Consider the following 25,362-nt stretch of genomic DNA (forward strand, 5'->3'; position numbering starts at 1 on the left):
TTTGGTGTTTTTACGTGAAGTAGCTGAGCTCAGAGGCCTTCGATCACCCTTCTTTACCTCTTTCTGTTAGATTAAAAAACCCCGTAGTGTTTGGTTATTTTCCTTAAAGAAAATAATGATTCCACCTTTCGCGTGAACTGAGCAGGAAGCCTATTAGCTCTTCCTGACACAGTATCAAATTGGGAGCTGTGGATTAATTTTGTTCAAGTCTGCCATCCTTTCCGGAGTAATTTGCCCTGTTTTTCTGGTTTCTTGACTTAGAACTTTGTACTTGGATCTATTACAATGATTTGGGGGGGGGGGGGGGGGGGCTTTGCAAAATGTATACTTATTGATTGATAAACAGGTACTTGAGTTCATGAGTAAATCACTGTCTGTGCCTGATATATCATATTCTCTATTTTCCTTTCCACCACTCTTAATGTTATATCCAAATCTTATCAGCAATGATTTAATATGATAATCCTGTATAATTGTGGAAATGCTGTATAGCATTTGCTATACAAAATGCTCTAGGGCCTCAGGTTTAGTATCAGTCCCTATGATGCTATAGTAGAAATTCACTGATTTACTTTAAATCTATTTATGATTACTTGTTGTTCTAATTTTGTTAATAATACTGGCTGTAGTTGGTAGCGTCATCTGAGCAAAATAATTTTCCTTAACTGGGGTTTATGTCTTTAACTAAGAAGACAGAGACATAAAAAAGGCACTTGGGAGCCTCTGACTGTAAATTTTCAGTGACGCGAAGCCAGCTCAGTTTTTGCATCGTTAAGCAAGAAAAATGAGGTATTGATTTCCCAGGTCAGCTGCACTGCCCTTGTCCTTTTATTCCAATATTGTTGAGAAATATTTAGCCAGCTGTGAAGGAGGGAAGAGATTGAGGTGTTCCCAGGTGTGAAGGAATCCTAAGCTAGAGGGAAGCCATCTTTGTGACAGTGATCCTTCACTGCTGTCACGGAAGGTATTTTGAGCAAGGCAAAAGTTGGAGCACACTGCATTCCTCCAACCTTTAACAAAGGAGCAATGCCTATGTGATATTCCCAACAGAACAATTTTTAGCAACCTTTACACTCAAAAGTGAACCAAGCTGGGGCTGGCTCTTCTCTCTCACATTGCTTTTCCCCGTTGAGCTTATTGGAGTTGCTTTTGATTTACACTGACATATACATGAGGACTAAAGGTACAAATGGGATTCTCATAAATTCAAGCATGGTTTCCATGAATCAAAACTACAGAACACAGCCCTATAAAAGGTACAAGGCATCTGGAGGGGCAGATTTGAAACCAGATGAACTCCTCACCTATTAAACTTGATGGAAAGTAGTTCCAGAACAAAAAATGTTAGCTTGTCAGCATCCACGGGAAGAACTTGGTCATTATGCATGTTCTTGAAGAAGCCAAGTTCAGTATTAGTTATTAACATTTACAGTATATAAATGCTACTAATACTGTTGTGTAATGGACTGAACAGTCTTCTAGTTAATTATCTTTGAGATATTTTAATAATTTTCTCTATATTTCCACCTAATAAGCTTCATGCTGCACTTAACTTGCTTGGTTTTTGCATCAGAAATTCCTCCTGTCTATTTTGGACATGAAAAGAACATAGATATTAAGCTCTGTGAAGAAAACAAAAGTCATCTAAGTAAATGTGACCTTAAAGAGATATGGAAAAACACTGCTTCTAGGGAGTCCACTTCCGTAAAATATGTGATGACATTTTACCTTGCGTGTGCTAACTCTTCATGGTGTTGAAGCCTGGCATAGCATCTGAACATGCTTTTTTCTCTGCATCTGGCCCCTAAATTACTCCAAAGACAGGCTTTGTTCTGTTCTAGAATACAGAGCAAAACCTACTACCTACCATTTCATGTTAGAGACCGAAATATAAACTATAAATATTCAGAAATATAACTATTAATATAAAATGACGGTTTTCCAAATGTCTTCAGTTTCACTGGTGTCGGCTGTAAAGCCTGCTTCCTTCCCATACACTTCTGGCATATAAACTATGTTATAGATCAGTCATAAAAGGGTGGGGATTGTGCAAAAACCAGGTACAGACATAGTTTTCCTCTAGATCTGAGCACCTGAAACTGTTTATTGGTACATTTAAATTTATCGCTAATGAATTTTAATAGCTAAGCAGCCCATTCAGTGTTCATATAAGTCAGAGAAAACTACTCTGAAGCAGCACAGAAACACTGAAAAGAGCAGCTCTTTACATAGCTTTTATTTCTTTGAAATGTTACACTACTGTCTTACCAAAAATTGGCAGTGAGGTAAAAAGAGAATGTTAATAGGTTAGGATAAATCTGTGATGAAGGAAAAACCAAAAACCCAAACCAAACTTGTGTGCATTTAGGGAAATCCATTTTTAAACTGTTCAACTCTGCCCTCAGATTCTTTTCAGAGACGTTTCCTCTCAAGACTGCAAATGATTTTGCAATTAAATTGTCTTTATTGTGAGATGATGAAATCACCCTAAATGAACTTAGTCCAACACCAGCAGAGTGCAGGAACTACTGTTGGGCTCAGCTGGGCATGCTTACAGGGAGGTAGGTTTGGCCCAGCTCTTCTCCCTTGGGAATTCTGCTTGGTGTCTCAAGGGCCACAAGCAAGTTGGTCCTTCCTTGGCCCATGGTTGATGAAACAGATAGTTTAGGGAGCTTATGCTACTGCACTTCTCTCTAAAATATTTTCTGTGGGCCCCTTCTATCGTGAGTTTGGCCAAAAGAACCAAGGGCTTAAGAAGGAAAGCTTAGCTAGCAAAAAAAATTAGAAGTTCTTCCATGAACTCTGCTAGTAAAGTTTATTTCAAAAAGTCTTTCTAGTTAAAATTCTCTTAAAAATAAGGGGTAGAATCTACAGCAGCTAAAGCACAACATCTTTTCCTACAGAGACAGAAAATGCATCTGTATTAGGCCTTATAGAAAGCAAATATGGTCATTCAAATGCACATCCAATCATTTTTATATTCTTTGTTCCATTGCTACTAAAAATCACGTTCCTCCCAAGGCCATCTAGGAAGACAAATGATTGTATGAAGAAGGGTTTCTACAGAAAAGGGATACAGAGATGAAGAATTTCTGTTAATACGATTTATGAAGAGATGGGTTTTGCAGGTGTTCCATATTATACTTTTGGATTTCCAAATCTGCACCTAATATTTTTTATTTCCATAGTGAGTATGGTAGATTAATCTTTATCCAAATGTCTTTAAAAAGAACTTTTTGATTCACTTGCCAAAATTGGATATGAAGTTTGAAACAGAGAAAATGTTCATGTTTGCTGTAAGAATTGGCATCCCTTCTGTATCACTCCAGGAAAGGTTCCTGCACTAGTAGGCTGAGAAAAGGATGAAACTTAGTTTTAAAGGAAAATTCATTTATAAAAGGTGGTATTTATTTATTTTTTAGCGCTTATTAAGCAGAAGTGGCTTTCTCCTTCTATATTGAAATTAATTTTTTCATTCATCCTTTGTCTACTAGTGCCGAAAAAAAATACTGATTTTGGCACTCCCCATCCTCTCTCCGTAGCTTGTGGAGGAGAGCGTAAGCCAAATTCAGACACAGTATGTATATGATATAAGCAGCTCCCTGAAATCCAGTGTAACAGCCTGAGCGTAACATCACAGGCTGTACATCCAAAGGGTACAGAAGAACAGGCTGATGACAAGAAAAAAAGTCAAGAAAAGGTTTCTCTTTATTTTATAGTGAGTCCTTCTGGCTTTTGAGGTAATAAATAATCTTGACCCTTCAGTAGTGTTTAGCTGTATACTGGCTTTTCTTGCTCAGAGTGTGTTCAGCTTGGTCTCCTGGGAGCAAGGGCTCAAAACTGTAGGAGTGATGGTGAGTTCAGCCAAAAGGAAGGATGAGGATCATGCCTCCTGCCAGTAGGGTGCTGTACCATCCAGAACTGGCATGATGCACTGTGGGTTTGTCTCATGATGAAAGGAAATGAATTTGATGACAGCCATGGACTGTCTGACGGATGGACTTTTATGGCAGATCTGCTGTATATTACTTCACACCAGCAGGGATGTTAATGGGATCAGATATAACATTTCTAATGTGACTGTAATCTGTCACTGATGTGACATAGTAACTGCACACCAGTGCTTTTCAAATAAGACTAAGAAGCTGTATAGCAGATTCCTGGCTTCCTTTAGGAGCAATGCTTCCTAATCCCTCTTTCTTGATCCACTATTAAAGAAATAAAACTGTTATTTTAAAAGTCTCACAAGCTTCACCATATTAGCATGTATATACATCCTTCACAGAGTGATGGACAAATTAGATCGACTGGAGATTTTTGATAGCTGGAATGATAAAAATAGGCACAGAAGGGGAACCTGAAAGATTTTGTTTTAAACAGAACACTAGGAAATTACTATCTGTCTCCTCTGAATTCCCTTCCAGATATTTAAATTCCTGGGGTTACATATTAAACCTAACAGCTGTACTCACACTTCCCTTCTGAGGAAAGAACTTGCCAGTGACATTGAGGACATGCACAATGCAAGTCAATTCCGACTCCTCAAGACTGCACAGAACTAAGGATTTTAAGTGATGACAAACTTAAATTGTTGCTAAATGAAATAATTTGGTTGAGATGTATATTGTGACATGACATGTTTCTTGACTTATTTTAATTCAGATCAGAATTAGAATTTTGGAAAGCTGGTGCAGAATTTATTAACCCTAGGATTATTTCTCGAGATAGCCTAATTCACAGTCACATAAAAATTTGAATAATACAATTATATATCCAATATTTAATATTGTGGGGTAAATGTATAGAGAAAAATTTGTTATTTTCCCAAGAAAATGCTTTTAGTCACACCTTCACTGTGACTGGAAAAACTTTGCTGAGTTCTCATAGTATTGCACTTTCCTATCAGCTCCTGGTTATTATTATTATCGCACAGATTCACCAGGAAATACCCTGGGGCATTCTGTGTATCTCCTAAGGAAATGACAAAATAGAACAGGCAAATGAGTGTTTCTTTTTTTTCTTCTTCTTTTTTTTTCTTTGAATGATATGAAATAAAATAGTCAGGTGAAATAATCAAAAATTCACTAGCAAAAAACCTGTTCCTAAAAAAGAACTTTAGGAAATTAAGTTGTCTTTATAGAAGCTTCCTATTCACTCTTCCACATTCATTCTTCTGACTGTGACTAAAAATTGATGGTACTTTTTGGGTACTTTACTATACTTGACATCACTCATAGTATTACTATATTATACACTTCACTCAGTTTCACTGTTCCATTGGTTTCTGGTTTTTATTGTTTTCCTATCAGTCTTTTTCACTTGTGAAAAAAGTATAAAAGTATGTGGTCATGTATAAGCCCATTGTATGGGCCACTGTATTGTACTTATTTCTAAGTATGTGCATGGGGGAGAATGATTCCTCCCTCTCGATGTATTTATACCTGCAAAGAACTATTTATGTACATACTAAAGAATGCAGTGATGCCTGGGGAAAGTGATACAAGCTGAAAATAATTTTGTTTTCGTGAAAGCTGAATAAAGATGAGCGTCTAATTAAGTTTAAGTAATACTTTAATTTAGGGCTGAGTATAAACTAGTAATAATAAGATCCTTCTAACTTTAGCTTGAAACAAAACTGAATTGTGGAAATATATAAAGATCTTCATTTAGGTTTGTAAAATCCTGAGATTATAACTTCCCTCCTATGCTTTCATCTATTAGGATATCGTTACTCTGAGTACTCTAAGTTCATATTCCTTCATCCAAAATACATTCCATGAGTCATTGGCTACTTGGGTTAAATGCGCCGTGTCCATTTTAGATCAGACATTTCTCAACACCATATTAACTGTCAAAATAGTTTGGAAAGCCAGTTACCGGTAATGGTGTGTTTGGCAGCTAATAACAATTGCATAATCAGCTTTCATTTTCCATTGTCCAGTGATCTAATAAAAAAAGCATTAGATACCATAAACTGTTATTTTTTTTTCTTATAACTATTTTCAAAGTGTTATTTGGTAGAAAGTACCCTAGAGCAAAGTAATAAATAACCATGTTCTCAGGTACTTGCTTGATTACAGTTAGTTAAAACATATGTTTATAAACTGTTTCCCAACTTGTGTCAGACTCCTAATTTTTTACAAGAAGTCACACATGACCAAGTAGTACTGCAGACTGGGGATAAATAGTTTTGCTATGGAATAAGAGGAATTCTCTGGCAGCTTTGTGCCTAACCTGTTTTGTCAGACAAGAGGCATGGGTTGTTTCCCAAGATTGTTCCTAGTGTTCATAAACCTAACCAATATAAACATGCTGGATGGGAGTATTCAAGGACAGGGAAATCTAACTGACATTCACAGAACAATCAACTGTCAGATGAATCTACAGAGGGAGAAAGGTGTGAAAGCTGGAAAGCAAGAAAATGAAGACATCATTGTAATACCAGTTAAAGGTGGAAAACGAAAATAAAATTTTAAAAAGAGAAAGAAAAAACAGAAATTATATGGGCTGTTCATACATTGCTTTTCCCAATAAATATGTGAAGATGTAAATGGATTTTTCTTGCAGATGTTTATTCAGTTTGCTTCTCCCTTCTTTTCCCACTTCCTTGTCTCCTTTAAGCTTCATGATATGCCTTTAGGCCTCTCCTCCTCCTCCTCCTCTTCCTTCTGTCTTTTCCACGCTTCCTCTACTTCCCCAGAGTAGAGTCTCCCTCCATACATTCTTCTTCAGATGTTCCATTCTAGAAGCTTGCTTTCATCCTTCAAGTCCAAGGTCCTTATCCCATAATCCTATCTTATACCATAAAATCTGAAGCTTCACAAGTACCTTTCCATTCAGTGACAGACATTTTTTCCCCTACCCCACCTAGTTACTGTACAAGTAACAGGAATGCACTGCGTAGCTGAAACCCTCCTTCTTTTCTGAATGTAGACAGTAAGTCTTTTTAAATTGAAAACATCCCACATAACTGAATTTGGTCCTAAACAGTGAAAATCCCCACTTGCATTCTGCTTATGTCTGATATATACAGAACTATTGCCTAAAATTCATTTATATTGCACAAGTCTCCTTGAAGTATATGGAATAAGTGAAGCAAAACATAAGGAGACCTTATTAACATGTTAAAATATTTTTGGATGCACTAAGATAAATCACTCAGAAATTAGATTGGAAGTTATCAGGCTGGGAAAGAAGACAAAACATGATGTCCACTGAATTAAACTTCTATTTTCACTCAGGTTGTAGCTGGCTTAGGTCTAGAGTGGCATACTGATTTTAGGTAAGTGGAGAGATGGAAGACAAAGAATACATTGCCCAAAGTGGGCTTCAGTTTTTTATCACTAAATAAATTTAAAAAAAAAATCTTCCTAAGCCAAACCCAACCAAAAATAAACAAGCATACAGTTGAAACAAACAGGGTATGCTAAAACTCTGTATTGCATTTTGAATCAATGAGAGGACTAGATGCATTCTAAATAAGGCAGTACTTAAACTGCAGTATCTTCAGTCATTCAGTCTTCCTAAAGTCAATCCTTCCACCTAACTGATCTGTTATACAACTTTTTTAAAGAATAACATTTAAAGTAATTGCTTAGTATTAAAAATTCAGTAAGAGTTCTTGCCTGTATTTAGCATCTTGAAGTATTATTTATGTATACACTCCTCTGTATTTTATTGTCACTTAGGTTAGTCTCCCTGATAATTAGGTTAACCGTCCCAGGGCCCGTTCTCTGGCCCTGAAGCCAACTGGCACAGTTTGACCATACTATTAAACTTCCTTGGTTTCCAAATCATGTCTGAATTACCTTTCGGGAATGGCCTGTGTCCCATTCTACCTCCTGATCTGTGTTAGGGAATTGTTATTAGATGTCCCAGGCAAAAAAAAAAAAAAAAGAAGGAAAATCATCCAACAGATTATTACAATTTAAGACTGTAGTCAGTTGAGTTCCAGTGTCTGGTTCTCTGCCATAGCAAATAGACATGACTGGAGAGTACTAGAACAGGAATCATTGCCCCACTTACATTGAGCAGACATATGATTTTCAGAAAGAAGAGAAAAAAAATTACTTCTGAATCAAATAGAAGCTGTGCTGGCCTATGCACTTTAATAGTTTTTAATATTAAAAACCAAAGAAAACTGGGAACGGAAATAACAGCAGAGCTATCTATCCTAGATGGGTTTAATTTTTGTGATTCAACACATTTTTGGTTGGTTGGGTTTTTTTTGTTTGCTTGATATTTTGCAATGCCTGGGATTCACTTAAAGCTGCAGACCTGTTAAAAACCAGTGCGCTAAAGGCAATACTTGAAACTAAAGTGAACTGCAGTCTTTGTACTGTGATTTCTGCTTGCAGAGTCTCCAGAATACACAGTACTTTACTTGCTCCCAAACCCTCCTGCTCGCTAAGATAAGGTTCACTGGAAAAGCATAAAAGCCTGCTAAAAAAACCTGTCCACATAGCACTTCTTTTTTTGACCCAGGCTGTGCTGCAGATGGTTTGCTCCAATTTGTCAAACGGGATTTTGAAAACACAGCTCATTCCTGAATACCTTGTTATGAGTCTCCTCGTGCCCTATTCCTCATTGCTCCTGCCACTTTTCCAGAATCAAGCCAGGAATGCTTGGTTTAGCAGACAGCTCCACTCTCTTCTTTTGCTCCCCAGACTTGGTATTCTTTCCATCCTCCTGCTCGTGGTGGGATCCCCAGTCCCTGACAGCTGCCTGGGCTTACTGCTACACTTGACCCTACCCTTACATAAACTGGCCTCAGTTTTCAAGCTGGGTGATAGCGAATGGGCATGGCATCTTTGTCTTTGGCTCTTGCAAGTGTTAAGTGCGGTCCCAAATCTTAGAATTAGAACCCTAATCCTAATGGCCAATAGGTCACTGGATTTAATGAAGAATTATCTGGATTTATATCTGGCAGCATTTTTGAATTGACACAAACCTCCAGTAAATATATTCCAGCTTTCTTAACTGTTTTGCAAATAGCAAATTTCCAAAAAGGTAGGTTTTTTAATTTTTAATGCCATTTAAATGTTTCTTAGAAAGGTTACAGGTTACACACATATAAAATACAAACAAGCCCCCAAGGAGAGATATTTTGTTGTTTGGGAAGCGGCAGGTCTCCCAAGACAGAAACTCTATGACTGTGATATGTTTAAATGATGTAGGAACCAAGACTTTCCTTCCAACGAAACAAAATGACACCTTAATTTTTGAAGTCATAACTCAGCTGACAATAACATTCTGTAAACCTGCAATATAGGCAGAAATCAGCACGTATTTAAAATTTAATATCTAAAAGCAACAAGTAAAGATGCACAGTTTATAAGGAGCAGAAACAGCTGCTTTTGCCTATTTCAGAAGTCATTCACAATTTGAGCACAGCAGGAATCTCCTGTCACCCACAGAGAGAGAGAAGGATTGAAGAGAAGGCTCAGGAGGGATCTCATCAATGTTTATACATAGCCGATGGGAGAGTGAAAAGAGGAAGGAGCCAGGCTCTTTTCAGTGGTGCCCAATGACAGGACCAGAGGCGATGGGCACAAACTGAAACAGAGGAAGTTCCCTCTGAACATCTGGAAAGACTTTTTTACTGTGATGGTGACCAAGCACTGGGACAGGTTGCATGGAGTCTCCATGTCTGGAGATATTCAAAAGCTGTCCAGACACAGTCCTGGGCAATCGGCTCTAGGTGGCCCTGACTGAGCAAGGGGTTGGACAAGATGACCTCCAGAGGTCTCTTCCAACCTCAACTATTCTGTGATTCTGTGATTCTGTCATCACAGAATGGGAACAAGGACTCGTGTTTCTGGGAAAGGGGAGGCAAGGACTTAGGGAACTTACATGGTGGAAAAGATGACTGCAGCATATGGACAGCATATGAACAGCAAATGTTAAGCCAAAAGAGTATATGGAGGGAAAAAGAGAACGTGTGTAAAAATGCTTAGGACACTCTTTCATCAAATGAAGGCATTATGCAAGGGTTAGTAGCACAGGATCACAGAGCAGTTGAGGGTGGAAGGGACCTCTGGAGGTCATCTGGTCCAATGTCCTACTCAAAGTAGGGTCAGCAAGTGCAGGTTGCTCTAATTGCATAATGAAGAGAGCATTTTAAGTCTGTTTGATCCATACTAAACAGAAAAGTAGAGAAGAAACCATGTCTGGTCTTTTGTTGCCTGAAATTCTACTTAGTCCATCCAGAGCCACTGGCAGCCAGAACTTTCCCCAAAGTCCGTGATCTTTTGACAATGGCCTTTTTGTTCTTAACTATTCACTGTCCATGACACCATCATTTTCTGCTCAGTTTCCCTCTTGCTTGACATTTTTCTTCAAAATTTGCAAGGTCCACCTCAGGGAAGAACTGCTCCAGGAGGGCTGAGGTTTTCAAAGTGATGGAGCCATTGGTAAAAGCATAAGCAAAGCAGTTGCCAGTTGCCAGTGAACAAACAGGCCTTCAAAGAAGGGAACAAGTTTGCTTTATGGATAAGGGCTAAGGAAAGCAAGCCATGACACAGAAGTATAAGTGGAACTGAGGACTGCAGATTTTTTTTTCTCCTTCCTTTTTTTAAGCTAATTTCCCTTCTAGAATTCCAGGACAACTAGTCTGCAAAAAATTTAATTTGGTAGAAGAACCCAGTCAGAATTATTTGCCTGTGGTTTGCAGGCACTTTTTAATGTATTCTTTGTGAAATTTCTGTTTTTCTCTGGTAGTCACCCATGTATACCTTTAATATTTCTGCTTATTCTTTCATGTTCCATGACACTACCATTTCATGTCTCATGTTTCCCCCTCAAACAACTTTTTTTGTTCATAGTCGCTCTTCTCTAAATTAATTTGATCACTTGCAGTTAGTTTTCTCATTCCATATTTGCACACTGAGATGTCTCTCCTGAGAAAACAACAAACCTGTGTTAACCCTGAAACAACTATAGACTAAACAGATTTTTAAATCTCAAGATTTAAATTTTTAAAGAGCACTTCAGGATAGCACAGGACTATGGGATGTTTAGGGGAGGAAAGGGATGGATTTAGGTGATTTGGAGAGGGACAAGTGTAGGAAAATAGAGGGGTAAGGGGAAAGTATGTGAAACTATATGTGAAGTATATGAAAGGGAAAATATATGAACTCAGAATAAAGTAACTGTTAGTGTCAAAAGTGCTGAAGGACTTTAAATAATAATGGTAATGGATACACCTGAAGTAGTTAATTCTATATAGTTAGACTTTGACAATATAGTCCAAATCTAACAACCAGTTTTAAAGAAACTGCAAAAGTGTGCATTGCTTAAGGATTTCCCCATTTTCTGTTAACAATTTTAAAATAATTTTGAATTTCAGTGTCTTTCTTATATACCTGCAGATACATTTATTTGTCCTTTCCTAGTGTAGCGAGTACGGTTCAAAATAATAAAATTATGGAATCTGTAAATATGAAAGCAAGCCAGATTATTTTGAAAGAAACCACAATTAAGACACAAGCTATCTTTTGGGAAAATATGGGTGGAATATATGAGTGTCATGGATGGAGTGATAGTGCACTTCACTCATAAGAGAGAAGCAAAAATATACTTTATTGACATAGAACAGGGAGTTAAAGTTCAATGCAACAGTGTTTTAACAAGATTCGATGGCCAGGTACACTTGATTATTTACTGCATAGAGGACAGGGTCAGACAGAACTGTCAGGGAGACCCTGCCTTTGAGTCATGAGGTATGGAAAAGGATCCCCTTGCTTTCTAAACTCCTTCTCAGAGAGGAGTCTAGGTGCAGCTAGATCCAATCCTAGTCCCAGACTTGGTCAATGGTTTATGTCTAAGGGATTATATGTGCACAATCAATCACTCATATCACTTAGCTAAGATTTCAAAGTTAGCATGCTGGTTAGTCACTTACCGAGGATCTGTTGTGGCAAGGAATCTCTCAGCCTTGAGGAGTAACCTTGAGATGCATCCCTGCCCAAGGGGAGATCCTGGCGTGCAGCCCGCTGCCGTGCAGGAGAGCTCAACGGGCTTTTGGGCTGTCCACTATTTAAGGAGTGAGATGATTGACTTGTATTTGCATATCAGCAATATCAGGTTATATTTGCATATCAGCAAGACGTTTAGATCACTGCTTTGGGCAACCCTTGGCTACTTTGTTGCCATCCATCCTCAAGGTCCAGCATAAGCTGAATGCAGTTATCAGGATGAATCCCACTGGTGGTTACTGCTTGCGCAGGGAGGGGGGAGCACACCGCCACAATGAGAAGAAGTGAAGATGGGTCAAAAAGGACTGCTCACAGATGTGAGAGATGTCAACACTGGGGATAAAAAGCTGGGAAAACATTCATCTGGTGAAAGTTATTAGGGAAAACAAAAAGTCAGAGGAATTATGTCTGTGCTGATTTTGGCTGGGATAGAGTTAATTTTCTTCATAGTGGCTAGTGTGGGGCTATGTTTTGGATTTGTGCTGAAAACAGCGTTGATAACACAGGGGTGTTTTCATTATTGCTGAGCAGTGCTTACACAGAGCCAAGGCCTTTTCTGCTTCTCACCCCACCCCACCAGCGAGTAGGCTGGGGGGGCACAAGAAGCTGGGAGGGGACACAGCTGGGACAGCTGACCCCAACTCACCAAAGGGCTATTCCATACCATATGACGTCATGCTGAGCATAGAAAGCTGGGGGAAGAAGGAAGGGGGGACGTTCGGAACAATGGCGTTTGTCTTCCCAAGTAACCATTGTGCATGATGGAGCCCTGCTTTCCTGGAGATGGCTGAACACCTGCCTGCCCATGGGAAGGAGTGAATGAATTCCTTGTTTTGCTTTGCTTGCGTGCGCAGCTTTTGCTTTCCCTATTAAACTGTCTTTATCTCAACCCATGAGTTTTCTCACTTTTACTCTTCTGATTCTCTTCCCCATCCCAGCAGGGGGGAGTGAGTGAGTGGCTGTGTGGGGCTTAGTTGCCGGCTGGGGTTAAACCACGACAAGGTCCAAGTCATTTTAATAAGAAACAAACTGCTGTTCTTGATAGTCTTGTTCTGTACGTTGTCTTTTTGTCCCAAAAAATACAGTAAGGAATAATTCCAGATTATGGAAATAATTGTCTTGAAACCAAATTCTTGTTTTATCCTGACACAAATGTCCTGCATGTGGAGTACGAAGTTGAAATCTGGTCAATTTTCTTTAAATAGAATAACAGTTCAGCTGAAAAGATGAAAAAACGTTGAGATTTCTGGCTTGTGGAGCTGAGCAGTATGTGTTACAGCATTATGTTTACATTTCCTGGTTTACCCACTTTCTACATTTCCTTTAGGTCTATCTTGATCTTACTGCCATTGGCAGAAGGTAAGATTTATGATTAATGTATAGCTAAACTTGTTGGAACAGCATGCATATGTTGCAAACTTGATGAGAAAATATCATCTGGTTTATGAAAAGAAAAATCAAACATTTCATAGAGATATTTTCCCTTGATGTGCATCAGATACATAGGAAAGTTAGCAAGAAAATACTATAACCTATTTCTTTTATCCATAATGCTGTTCTTTGGTTGTCGACAGAAGCAAAACATCATGTTTTGAAAGTGCAACAACATGTGTCTAAGGAAAATCAGATTCATTTCTGTGCTATCTGTTATGGAGCATTTAATCAAACTTTATTTCAGAAGTTTTATAATGTTGAATGATTATTTTAAGAAAAGAAAAAAGAAAAAGAAAAAAACCATGAGAAACAAAACAGTGGGCTGCTTCCACTTAAAGATCCTTTTATAAGGAGTTTGGAGTCACTGAAATGTGCTGACATTTAGGACTCTTTCTTTCCTTTCCATTTATATTGATCTCCATTGTCCCTAACCACTGTTGCATATTGTGGTGATATTTCTGTAAAATTTTTGCCAAACATCCACTTGAAACTGCTGATTATTTTGGTAGGATAGCATGAGCTATAAATGATGCACAAGCACAAAAAATGATCTAAGATCTTTATTGTTTTCAGTATTCATCTGTTGATGCCTTCGATCTTTACTTAAAACCTTCAACATAATTTAGCTCTTAATTAAACATCAGATAAGTCTTCGTGGAAGCAGATCCTTTCTGCTCCTTGCTTTTTCTGATTCCAGCAAAGTCCGTTTTCGTTTAACTCTTTCCTTTCCCTAACTTTCCAGTAGACCATGCAGCCTAATGATTCCACAGTAGCCCTATGCTTACCTTGTGTGCATTGCTGTAGGCTACATTTTCATCTGTTGCAGCATTCTTGGACGTATTAAATGTAAGTTGTGGTGCTGCTGCTAACCTCCTTCTGATATGAATCTGACTATAGTAAGTTCAGTCTCGGAGATTAAAAAAAATATTAGGACACATGACCCTGAAACTGTGAGGCTTTTTAAATGAAAGCTATTTTGGATTATATTAAAAAAAAATCTTTGGCCACTGAGCCTCTCAGAGAGCACATGGTCATAACTTTCAGATTCTCTTTGAAATCATAGACTTAGAAGTGCAATGACCTCTTAATGACACAGAGACTTATTTGCAATCATTGCACTCAAGGGTCTTTAGTGATAGTAAATGCCATGAAAGTCATGATTAAGTTATCAGTGCTCATAATGCTGTGGCAGCCTCTAATAAGACAAACTATAACTAATTACAGTAAGATACTTTTGAATGTACATAAAATTCTTGGCATTGTATGGGATCAGAGCAGTGAAAGAAGAAAGGGCTTAGCAGAACTGCAGCGGGCTGTCAGGGCTCACAGAGCTTTTGGGAGCCATCCAAATGTGGGCAGCGTGTGGTAAGATGACAAATTCGGGAGGAGGCACTGCAGCATGCTGCTGTCTTACAGGGTGCTGGCATGAGTGAGTGATTGTAGGGAAGGAGAAATTGATGAAGGGTCAAAGGGAGAGAGCAAGCAATTTCCAAAAGGTTAGTTGAGAAAAGATTTGCATAATTTAACATCTGAATGTTGGTCTTTATCCAAACTAAATTAAAGGGTTGGACTTTCTGTAGTCAGCCCACCACAAGCTCAAATCCTTTTCTGTGCTATCATGGATGGCTCCATGGCAACAAAGTGTGATGGCTTCAAGTGGGAATAAGCAGAATTCATACTTTTAAAGCAATAATCTTTGATGATAAATGATGTAGGTAAGTCTAGATTTAGAAACACAGCCTCTCAACAGAATTTTTCTCAAAATTAATGTTTCAAATTTTGCAGGAGGCATCTTTCAACAATATTAAATAGAAACTAGATTTTATGTACAATGATTTCTTGTTCTTAAAGGTGCTGACTAAAAATAGATCATCTCTATCTGCCTACCTTTTCCTGAGTGCATAATAGACTTTTGCCTGTGTATTTTCCCTTGTAGCTCATCCCATGTGAGGAATAGTTGAAACTCTAATACTCAAAACTTCCTTTTCATAAGAAGGAAAATTAAAAGGATCATCTTTTCATGCTTATATTATTGGGCACTTCTTTTTGGCTCCTAAAATAGCTGAGAGGCAGCTGGAAATATGCATGAACCTCTACCAATGTAGAAGCCTTTAAACTTATTTTCTAACTCACAAAAGTATCTTTTTTTCCCCAAAGGATTCATGGGGGACTCTCAGTTTCATGTTGAACACCTCTGTTTCTTTACCTGTCCCTCAGTTTCTTTTCTACTCTGTTTTTGTTTTGAGAGGGGAGAAGTCTTTCTCCTGATCTGCTGTCTCATCACTAATATTCAGTGTCTTCCACTCGTTTTCCCAGGCCTAAGAGACGCAGCATTAAGACCGATGGATTTGGAAGATGTTGAAGGTCACTGAAGACAACCGACTGCAGTTCTGGAGTGCTCCTTTTTTGGAAGAGAAAGTGAACACTGGGATGCTTTACTCCAGCTCCCACTGCACCCAGGTCCCTTCCTGGGTGTCCAAAGGGTGCCTGGCTCCTAGGAAGAGCTGTATGAAGTGAGGGTGCCAGCTCATGCCTGGGGCAGTGAAGTGGCACTTGAAATTAGAGCCTTTGAGTAGAGGGTGTGAACGACCAGCCAAATGGGGTAAGCTCTGAAAGTGCAATGATCTGAAAGATGCTTACATAAAAAAACCTATGTATTCACATCTACTTGCTGCCCCACAAAATCTTTGGATGGATGTTTTGAGGCACATGACTAGAATGGCATATAAAGTCATATTATCCATTGTACTGCAGCACAGTCTCTGCCACTGTCCTTTTTCCCACCTCTTTTTCACCTTTTTACCTAAACATCTCCTCCCACTGCTCCAACCCCCTTTTCTTGTTTCTGTGACCCATGCAAACAAATCCATTTGACATGCATAATGTAGTGCTTGATTCCTGGATATATTCTGATAAGTGTATCTGAACCTTGTGCTTTGCATGGTTCTGTATCTTTACTAAGCCAGAACGACGTATTGCACATTATGTATAGCAACAAGCATTGATATGTGTATGCTTTTTCTTTAATTTTTTTTCTGTGAAAACAGCAAAAGATACAGTCTAGGAGAACAGTAAATCTCTGTGGCAGTGCTGAGCCCTGCATGCATTTATTTTGCCTACAGAGAACAGCAGGAGTAACATCCAAGCCTCTAGAAATTGGAGCAGAATATAAATATATTAAATGGCCATGACACTTTTGTAATGTAATGTAACTTCTCTGAGGAATGTAAATACTTTCTTTTTTTGCAAATTCCAAGAGAAGGAAGCCTGTGCATATGACAGAGTTCATTTTCATTTGAGCATAAAGGAAGCACTTTTCTTGGTAAAAGGAACATAAAAGTTATCTGAGAGAGTATAAAAGTAAGAATGAAAAGAGCACCATTGTGTTATCTAAATCTCCCTTAGAAAATACCAGTTATTTCTTCGAGATTTAACTGCAATTCTTCTAAAAATAATCAGTATCTTACACTAAACTTCTCATGAGGCTCAAGATTTCATTTTCTGTAAGTATTATTCCACAATAAAAGCCATAATATTGGAGTTTTGTTTTACTTGTTTTGGGCCAGACCTTATGGACAGGGCTGCTCTGCCTTCTACATTTGCAGTATATGCACCTCTAACCTTTGGTGAAATGGCTTCAGAATACTGGTGGAGATGAGTCGATTGACTAATGAAGACAAAACCAAAATTTTCCATCCCACAGTTTCAAATATTACATCCACAAATTGATTCTTCTTCCAGAAATGGATTATTGAGGAATCAACACAAGAAAAGTGCCAAAAAATGCAGAAGAGACCCTCACAGTCATACCTAGAAGTTCTATACTGTATTTTTCAGGCATTTTCCCTTTGTTTACAGAAGCCAGTGGAAATGGGCCATGGAAGTTCATTATAGTGAGAGTAGAGATGTTACAATAAATTTAGAAGGGTTTTTTTTACCTTTTCATAGTGGTTCTCAGCCAAACACAGAGGATCACTGTCTAGATATATAATCTTGCCTTTTGCTTACCTGCTCGAAGTAGTTATTTTCCCCCATCTTCAAATCCAGGCAAGTTTCTGTTTCTCTTACTGTTGACTACATAGTTAAGTGAACTAGTGATATAGTTTGAGACGAGTATTGTCCTGAAGCTGGGAGTTTCAAATTGGTGCTGGTATTTGACCACCAAAGCATAGTTTAACACATCACAGCTGGGACAGAGATGAAGCATGAGCTAATCAGGACGAAATAGAAAGAATGATGTTCTCATGAACTTTCTAAAAATCAAGTTAATGAGCGGAAATGCAGAAACCACTTAACCAGTCAAACATTCCTGAAACTGAAATTCAAGAACAATAATAGCAATAATCCACACTGCAACTCTGGAAATTTGAACCTGATTGTTTTGGTTTAATTTGTTTTATTTTCCTAAGGCTTTCATTTCCTTTTGTTGTTTGCTTTTGGTTTTCCTCTCACATCAACTCTTTCCTTTACTCATTTCAGAAGAGACTTATTTTTGGTAACACAAATTTTCTTTTAATAGACACCATTTTCACATAAGTCTGCTACAGTGTCAAACCATAAATCACTATTTTTATGTATACAGGTTTCAAAAGCTCCACATACTGTGTTTGGGAACTCATTTGGTGTTTCTTTTACTATATAAGGAATTAAAGAACAAATGCCTGCAAATATAAGGCAGAAGAAAAATAGAGGCAGAGGGCATAGACTTTTTCCCTTCTGAATGTTCTGTAAATTTACAACTTAGAAATAATAAAAATTGCCAAACTAATTTCAGAGGGCAGTCTAAAGGGTAGTTTGTATGAACCTGAACCTGTAACCACTGAAGTTCCCTAACTATTTTGCCTCACAGTGAGAGCAGGATCTGCAGATTGCCTACACCAGGCATTAAGAACCAGTTCTGCAACCCATTAAATTCACTATCCATGGGTCAGTAAGCTCTTCTGTGTGATTTACAGCAGCAGTAGAACTTAGATCAGGTTTTATTCTACTCCAAAACTGGAGCGTAGAAAAACCGAGCCTTAATTTTTTGTACTACAGCTCTATATTGGCAATGCGTATCTAACCCAGCATCTCAAACTCTCTCTAGACCAGTTTCTATTTTTTTTTAATGCACTGGTGAAAGTCTAGAGTGATTGTAGCAACAGTAGTGGAGTTACTCATATTATATCGTGTAACTATGCAGGCTGGTGGACTGCAGCCTGAGCAAGAAGAGCTGTTGCTCCCCAGAGACGGGAAAAACAGTCTTCCCACGGGTGCTGAGGGCAAAAGTGAAAAACAGAGGGGGGTGGTGGCTGGAGCAGGCCAATACACAGGCAGAAACAAGTCCAACTTTCACACAGCTTGGCAATGGTATGTGACACTTCTATTAAAAACAGTTCTGTTATAAAGTTGAGGGAATGATATGATGTCATTCATAATCAGGTTGTGAAAAGCGTAGGCAAAAAATTTCCAGAGAGCCTGGGGGAGGGTTTGCAGTGTGTACTATGGCTGCAGACTGCAGCCTGGCCTGAAGAAAAACTGCACAAAGAATTCTGAGAAGTACTTTTTTGGAAAAAAAGGGAAAATACTCCATACTGAACATGTCAGCTGTGGCATGGATGCTGAATGGATCGTGCCTATCAGTGCCTCCTTTCTCAAGAGCTGAAATACTGCCAGAGGCTTCTGTGCAAGGAATGGCTCAGCAAGCCATGGTAGCAGCAGAGCAGGAGTCCAGCCAACAGAGTGGATGTTAAAGCAATGTGGTGAACCTGGCTAATTTAAGTGACTGTAAAAGGCCATGGCCAGCGAGGATGGTTAGAAGCAAATATGATTTGCAGGAATACCAGAAAACTCAGCTAGAGATGATTGGTGGGGAACTGGTGAAGGGGAGCAACCAGCAGCAGCAGCTTTGAGCAGGAATAGCATATAGTTTATCAGGATGGGAGCCATGTAGTGAGGCTTTCCCCTCCCTGAAGCCTCAAATGGGGCAGGCTGCTGAGGACCTCCAAAACTGGGCCTCTTCCCTTCCTTGGGGCCAGTAGTGAGTGAGCTGTAAGAGGGAAAGGGAGGAGCAAACAGCTGCCCAGTCACACAGTTTTCAGAGAAGGACTTGGCTTTGGGCAACTACCAGAGAGCTTTCTTGAGGTTAATGGTAATTTGCCACTTGTGAATTGTTACTGAATTATTTTTTTTCTTCCCTTCCGCCCTCGGTAGACCCAATGAACTCTTACTTGTTTAAATCCATATGTTGAACTCACGGCCTCACTGAGCATCCAGATGATTTAATTTCCTAGGTCTTTGACTGGAAGCTCAAGCCAATGACTTTTTAGTAAGGAATTCTTGAGAGATGAAGACTATCAAAAGCAAATGGGGAAGAGAAACAAAGCAGAGGAATGGGGATTTTAGATGTGAGTGCTGCTCAGACTGTGGGAGTAAGGCAGCTTTGGAGGCTCTCGCTGGGGTCACGGTGGCCATGAATTGGTAATTCATAGGGGTGGATTTAGGTAGATGTGTGCAGGATTAGGAGATTTGTGAGACGGACACAGTACGGCTATATTTAATTTATTTCCTGAAAGCGACATTTGGTTTCTGGTGACTGATGACACTTTGTCTTGAATGTCTCTGACTTTCTCGGTTATATTTCAGGCAGAAGGAGTACTTGTTCCTCCACGAGAGTGTGGGAACAACAAGCATGCAAAATAGTTCTATGGCATACAGAATTCAGGTTTTCTATGGCACGGAACTGGGCATATATTTTGTGTAGCCTGTCATATTAAAAGAGGTTAAAATAAGGTTAAGATTAAGCACAAATGCTAAAATATGCAAGACTGCAAAATTTTACAGCATAAATATGATAATTGTGAATAAAATTTAATTCATGGTATGTCCACCGTGAAGCCCATGAGCACTCTACACAGTACACATTGATGTTCTCTGACATTTTTCTGCTTTATTGCAGAAAGGTCTGTTTTCAGCTGAGAGGAAGTAGAAGGTCACTTATTGCTGTGGTCTTAACTTGATCTAAACTTTAATACCCTCTCACTGAGACCACATAAATGTTGCTTGTAGGAAGTGAAACCTGCAGTAATAAAAACGGCAAGTTAATGTGTTTTTCTGCTTAGGTCACAAGTAGAAATCACTTCGATGATCTCATCGCAGTCCCAAGTGGACATTTCTCTCCATCAGAAACAATTTCAGTTTGACATGTTTTGAAAATTATGTGAAGACGATGACTGAGGCTGGAACAGCAGGCATTTAGCAAATGAGATGTTGTTTTGATTAAAATTTATGATGGAAGAATATTGTATAAAATACAGTTCTTCCAAAGAAAGACAGAAAGAACTTTTAAAATAAGTTAAGCTCGTTGCTTCTCCTTGTCACATATAAATATGTTTAATTTAAATACAGGTGATTTATATCCTCTGTTGGATTAATTAATGAAGAACATTTGGTTTAGATCAATTTAGCTTCATTGACTTCAGTAAAGCTGCACTAACAGTACACTAGCTGACTGGGTGGGCATATATATGAATCACTCACACAAAAACTGAAACATTTGTAGTAAAGATAGGCGAAATATATTAACATTAGTACTATTCCTCATTAAAGACCCAGTCCTGTGCAATCTGAGTCTGGGGGACTGTGGCCAATATTTTCAGCGGATCCGAGATTAAATCCTGGGAGGCAGGCAGGGAGTCAACTCTCCAGCCAAAATCCTTGTGCGTGGCAGCGAGGGGTGTGTGTGGGCTGGTGGGTGAGACCTGTGCTCCAGCTGGGGCTGCTGCTGGGCAAAAGCCTGCCTAGGACATGGCTTCCCAGGCTGAGCTTCTGCATCCCCTCCTTGTCCACTGTCTCCCAGCATCCTGTCCGCAATGAAGACATGGGCCCTGGAAGACAATGCTTAGATTTTGGTTTTTAATGGTATAGTAAAGCCGAGACACTTTAATATGAGACCCTAGTCTTGGGTGTCTCCTCCATATTGTGCCCAAGCCAAATTCAAACCTTGGCAGTGGGTACATAACACTTATAATGCTGTGAATTTTGTGGAAGCATGTATATATACGCTCCCCTACTTACTGAGGGCACAACTTAAACCCTTGCATATATTTTCCAGCCCAGCCCAACAGAGACAGTCATGACAAGAATCAAATGGCTGTCAAAGCACATGTCATACTGAAACATATGTCTTCTGAAGTAGCTATCAGCTGTAAATACCTCCATTGTTCATATTAGATTCAGTGCCATAATTGGAAAATGAGTTTCTAAATTGTTATTGTTTGAGTTACATTTTTTGCTTGGAACAGTTTCCTTCTTAAGATAACACAACACCGTAAAAATATTCTAAAACAGGAAGCTAACCTGTAAAGTCTCAATAGGCACTTACTTACAGAAATCTACAGCTAAGCTACATAAATAATATATTTTTTTTCCCCTCAGAGTAGTGGGGGATGATATATGGCATGTGTGCTACTCAAGTAAATCTTAAATGCCTAATTTGAAATAAAGTAGTGACCCTATTTCCTCTTGGCAAATGAGCTCTGGGATTAAGAGGCGAAGTCCACACATTATTATTATTATTATTATTATTATTATTATTATTATTATTATTTACACAAGGATATTTCTGCAATAGCAGTCATCATGAACATCTTAAATAGGGATGTCTATAATCTGACCCAAATACAGTCAGGAGACAGGTGTGTGAATCCAGTGAGGGATTTACTTTTGACGTACATGAGATGCTGTTAGAAAGTGGTTTTGAGACTAAGCCTCATAGTTTACATTGCAGAAAAAAGGAAAGAGCAGGGAGAAAACCCAGTAGCATAGACATAAGAATAGAGACTTTCTGGTTTTTATATTAGTTTGTGATGTCAGTTTGTATTTAAATCTATATCCTACTTTGTGCCAATTACAGTATGTAATCTAGAGCTAAAGAGTTACTCTCTGAGGAGAGGCATGAAAGTAGGGCTGGAGACAGTTAGCTTCCACATTTTGGGTAAAAACATTAGAAGGTAAGGTATACCGCGAAGGTATATATGCATTAGATAGCTTGGAGATAAATCTGCCTGAGGATTTAGTCAGAGAATTAACTGTTTTCAAAAGAAGACATCTCAAATATTCAGCATCCGCTTTGTCTTTATTAAGCTATTGGGATTCTGACTATGCTAACAAGGTATCAGAATACCTTCGCTAGAATATTTATATGGTATTCTCAAGAATGTGAATTTTATTTCTTCTTGGTTTTGCAGTGCAAGCAAATGATATTTCATATAGTAACTTTTATCACATTTGTGTGACCATATAGAAAGATAATCGTAATTAAATCAGAAGTACTTAACTGGCTTATCTTTATTTTACTGTCTGTAAGGAAAACTAGATTCAGACCTTTGTTAAACCTACTGTTAATCCCTGAGTCTTTGAACACATGCAACTCAACTTGAATTTGATTCAGTAACCAACAGACAGCTACAGGTAGGAATGAAGATGGCTATGGTGTATTTGAAGGTAAGATATACCAAAAGACCTTGTCCCTGGGCTGAGTTTCCTAAATACTGAATGCTTCATGCCCAGATATATCACACAGCTGCAGGCCAGCCTAGAAAGAACCAAGGCATGTTTTACTGAGATAGGCAGGCAAGGAAGAATTCTCCAAAAAAGCTGGAGAAAGGATTAAAATACTATTTGTAAAATTTCTGTAGAAGTGAGTAGCATCTGTCAGCAACCCCCAGAACTGAATTTACTGTCTGTACACGTTCAACAAAAGGAAATTGTCAGGTGGTTCCAAATTCTTTGAAATTTCCAATAACAAAATGTCATCTTTTCTGGTTTCAGATTCAACAAGCAGTTCTTCGGTGAGCTAAACCCTGAATTGTCTTGTTATGGTTGTTGATACATTTGTTTGTACTGAAGGATGCTTTTGTTATGGCTGCACATGATGTTCCTTTTCTGTTTCAAACAGCGAACTGTTACTGCATTTCATTCCATATGGAGCTGAATTTCAGTGCCAGTAAAATAATCACAATGCAGCAACCATCTAAGCCTGCAGTGTTCACAACGCCTCTTCTATATCCTGATTAAGTCAATTCCCATCGCACCCAGCACCTCAATAGTTTGCAAAGTGTTTTGGGGCCAGGGAAATAGCAGCATAGGAATATATGTCACCCTCATATTGAGGACATGTTTCTAAACTGGTATGAGTGAATGCAGATTCAAATAAGAATATTTTTTTCATACTGAGCACAGAAGGAATTTAAGCATGACTAAAAAACCGGCAGAAGTTTAATTATGTTTTCAGAAATAAAAAGATTGGCCAGATTAAATATTGCAGTATGAAACCTATTATCAAAAATAGATGAATTGAGAAGATTGATTGATCTTGTGTGCTTTTATAACAACTCACAGACACGTGAATCATTTCTCTTTGCTCATGTTACAAGTGTACAACTTGGTAATCGTTACATGCAAGCCTCAGAGGCTTATTATCACATTTCCGTAGAAGTTAATGTCTTCTGCAGAAGGCAAACTGTTAAAGTCAATTACTCAGAGTCTGTAGAAACTGTATTTTCTTTTGAAGATCTGGGGGCAAAGTTTGACACTCCTTACTACTAAAGTGATCTGAGCTGCAAAGAAATCTTTTTGTTGTCGAGCAAAGGATGAGAGCATAGTATTACACTTTAGTCTATACACCATAGTATTACGCTGTAATACTAGTCACAAGACATTGAAATAGACTTGAAAGAGCATATTATGCAACTTCTGGAGTGGAAGAGAAATTCTCAAATGAAACTTTATATATCAGAAAACATGAATTGAGAGAGCCCAGGACTTTTGCTATAGTGCATCTATTCAGAAGGCAAAACCAACAGCAGCTGCAATAGCTATCTTCAGGCCCTAGACAGAATATCTGGTCAAAAAATCCATCTGAAAACAGACACAGTATGGGAGACTGAAGGGCCAGGTAGGGGTTCTTTGATCATTTAATAAAGTAGGATGATCTAATCATGACAAAAAAACCTTGCCCCAAACCAGACAAAGCAGAGCCTTGTCCTGAGCTGCATGTAGCCTTATGCAAGTCTCCCACCCACTGTGTATTCAGCTCACGAATGAAATGACTTTTTATCTTGTGAATTTGGTTTCCTTGTGATAGGAAAAGAAAAAATACCAGACCTGAATTTTTTTCACCAGATCAAATTCCTATTTTCGGAATACTTCTGATGCTTCCCTGAATGATTTAATCACACTTTAGGCTTACATGGAGATCAGAAAATCACAGAACTGTTGGCTGGAAGAGACCTCAGGAGTTCGTCTTATCTACTCGCTGCCTCTGACAGCATCAGTTTTGTCTTTGCTATTCCTGACAGATGTTGGAAATGTTCCTAAACATTCCTGACGCTGAAGAGCCCACAGCATGCCCAGGTTTTTTGTTACACTTTTAACCCCCCTTTTTCCTGTAGCAGCTTAAGACCATTACTTCTTAACCTATCTGCTAGTAGCCAACAAGCATGTTTAAAGGAATTTAAGTTGTTTCTTTCATGTTAATATTCCTGGCATAAAAAAATAGCCCATCAAATTTTCTCTACCAATTAAATCCTGGTTTGGGTTATGTATTAGGATTTTCTACTTCTAAAGTTTACTTCCCATGTCTCTTGCATTGGAATAAAGGCATTCCTGATTAGCAGTTTATGCACTATCACAGTTTCTCTCTCTTTTGATTCTGCTGTGCAAAACTTTGTCCCACTACCTTTTAAGCTTCTGTCCTGTTTATACTTACCTGGAGGAATTTGCTCCCTCTCCCCTCTATCCTAATTTAAAACATTCCTCATTGTATTTGCAAAGACACTCTTTCTCATCTTCTTTTGGGGGAGTCCATCCTCACTCGGTAGTTCACAGAATATCATCCCACGGTAAGGAAAGCAAAGCCCCACTGCTGACATTATTGGCAGGGCCATATTTACCCTCAGGCTGTGTTCGTCCC

The 25,362-nt window shown here is 38.6% G+C and overlaps 1 long non-coding RNA gene across 2 annotated transcripts in view; it reads left to right on the forward strand.

The window, feature by feature from the left end:
* The window catches only part of LOC142407668 (uncharacterized), a 500,339-nt gene that overhangs the window by 156,302 nt on the left and 318,675 nt on the right, over positions 1-25,362 (forward strand). The gene's annotated exons all lie outside the window — the stretch shown is intronic.

The sequence above is a fragment of the Mycteria americana genome, chromosome 3 (assembly GCF_035582795.1).
Source record: "Mycteria americana isolate JAX WOST 10 ecotype Jacksonville Zoo and Gardens chromosome 3, USCA_MyAme_1.0, whole genome shotgun sequence".
Classification (NCBI taxonomy): domain Eukaryota; kingdom Metazoa; phylum Chordata; class Aves; order Ciconiiformes; family Ciconiidae; genus Mycteria; species Mycteria americana.